The sequence below is a fragment of the Palaemon carinicauda genome, chromosome 13, assembly GCF_036898095.1.
Source record: "Palaemon carinicauda isolate YSFRI2023 chromosome 13, ASM3689809v2, whole genome shotgun sequence".
NCBI classification, from domain to species: domain Eukaryota; kingdom Metazoa; phylum Arthropoda; class Malacostraca; order Decapoda; family Palaemonidae; genus Palaemon; species Palaemon carinicauda.
Window position 1 is genome coordinate 130076454 of NC_090737.1, and position 2500 is coordinate 130078953.

Here is a 2500-nt window from a genome sequence, read left to right on the forward strand (position 1 = left end):
CACCCCTCCTTCGAGGCGTCTGTGTGAATAGTCAACGAGGGTGGAGGTGGCTGAAGAAGTACTGACTTCTTTAGTTGTCTAGCTTGGGACCAAGGCCTGAGAAGAGTACGTAGACGAAGTGGAACTGGTCTTCTCAGATCTCTTCGCACGTTTGATGCATAACTTCTCCGAACTCTTGTTGCATCCTTTAGCTGTGCTCTTAGCACTGGGTCTGTTACCGAAGCAAACTGGAGAGAACCCAGCACTCTCCTGTTAGCGTCTTGATATCCTTTCGGAATCCAGAAGTCTCTTGACAGAACCAGCTATCTCCTTCCTCTTCTTCGCCGGGATGGAGAATTGGTGTGACACTAGGTCCCAGTGGATTCCCAACCACTGGAACTTTTGAGATGGAGAAAGTCGAGACTTTTTTCTGTTGATCTTGAAGCCTAGATACTCTAGGAACTGGATCACCTTCAGGGAAGCTTGCAAGCATTCTGTCTTGGATGCTGCCCACACCAGCCAGTCGTCCAGGGTAGGCTACCACCTGAATTCCCTTTAGGCGTAATTGTTTGAGAGCTACGCTCGCAAGCTTCGTGAAGATCCTTGGGGCTATATTTAGCCCGAATGACATGGCTCTGAAGGCGTATAGTCTTCGTTGTAGCTTGAACCCTAGGTAGGGGGAGAGTCGGCGATTGATTGGAACGTGCCAATAGGCGTCTGACAAATCTATGCAGACGGTAAATGCCCTCTTGGGCAGTAAGGTCCTTATGTGTTGCAGTGTTAGCATCTTGAACTTGCAGTTCACTATGAACTTGTTGAGTGGCGACAAGTCCAGAATGACTCTGAGCTTTCCCGAGTCCTTCTTGGGAACACAAAACAGCCTCCCTTGGAATTTGATGGACTTTACCCTTCGGATCACTTTTTTCTCCAACAGTTCTTGAATGTACTTCCTCCAGAACGGGGGGTGGAGTGTTGGAAAAATCGAGGGCACGGGGGTGGAGTGCTGTACCAGCTCCAACCCAGTCCATTCTTGAGTAGGCTGTGGGCCCAGGGATCGAAGGTCCACTGATCCCGAAAATTCTGAAGTCTCCCTCCTACCGGTATCATCTCACTTCGACTGCTGTCCTGAGGTCTTGCCTCCCTGACCGCGACCACCCCTGAATCCCCTTCCCCTTGAGGGGCGCCTAGACGAGCCTCTGGCTGCTCCTCTAGGCTTTGCTCGAAAGGAAGTTGACTGCCCTTCGAACGTTGGGTTAAATGCCGGAGACTGTGTCGACACGGCTTGGGGTACCCACTGGAATGTGGTCGGAGTTTGTGTCACCATCTGGGGCACTGAAGGCATAGGCAATTGCTGTTGCTGTTGCTGTCTAAATGGCTTGGCTGGCCGAGAGGGTAGCCTAGTCCTCTTAGTCTTCCTCTTTGGTTGGGGACCCTCATTCGAGGAAGACTTTCTCTTGATAGACAGGCCCCACTTCTGGAGAAGGTTTCTATTCTCCGTGGCAGCCTTATCAACAACCTCCTTGACCGATTCGCTAGGGAAAAGGTCTTTGCCCCAAATGTTGGAGGAGATTAGTTTCCTTGGCTCATGCCTCACCGCAGCCGAGGCAAACACAAACTCCCTACAAGCTCTCCTCGGCCTGACGAAGCTGTAAAGATCCTTCGTCACTGTGGCCAGATGAGTCTTGGCCACTACCATGAACATCTCATGGACCTTGGGGGTCACTTGCCATCGTCTCAAGAGTGGCCTGAAGAGACATTGAGGCAGCCAGTCTTTCTTTCGTCTCGAGCTCCCTCCGCAAAAGAAAAAAAAAAAAAAAAAAAAAAAAAAAAAAAAAAAATGTAGTTTACGCTACTTATTTTCCAGAGATGAGGAACAGGGTCTTTTCTATTCCCACTTTCCAACAAATTAGGTCTTTAATTTCCTTTTTGGAAAGCTGTGAAGCGATTTAAAGGGAGGTATAATAGAACTTTAAACTTCAAAGGATAGTGAACCATTCACTTACCTTAGCTGACTTTTGTTGTTGTTTCTTAAATTATATACTCAATCTTGAATTTTTTTTTATTCATTTTTTACTCTCTCTCTCTCTCTCTCTCTCTCTCTCTCTCTCTCTCTCTCTCTCTCTCTCTCTCTCTCTCTCTCTCCTTTTTCAGGTGTTGCTATTCAATATTGGAAGAGTCTGTTCTATGAATATTAATTGTCTTCAAGCCTTTGTTAATATATAGAACTATTATTATTATTAAAATGATAAAAAATAATATCAAAATTATTATGATTACTGTTATTATTAAAATTATTATTAAAATTATTAAGATGATTATTGTTTTTGAAATTATCAAAATTATCATTATTAAAATTATTAAAGTTTTTAAAATTGTCAAAATTATTATTATCATTAAAACTTTAAATTATTAAAATCATAAACATTATCAGTATTTTTAGAATTATTAGAATTATTAGTACAATTAGAATTAGAATTACATTTAAATTATTTTAATTTAAAATATTATTATTATCAATTAA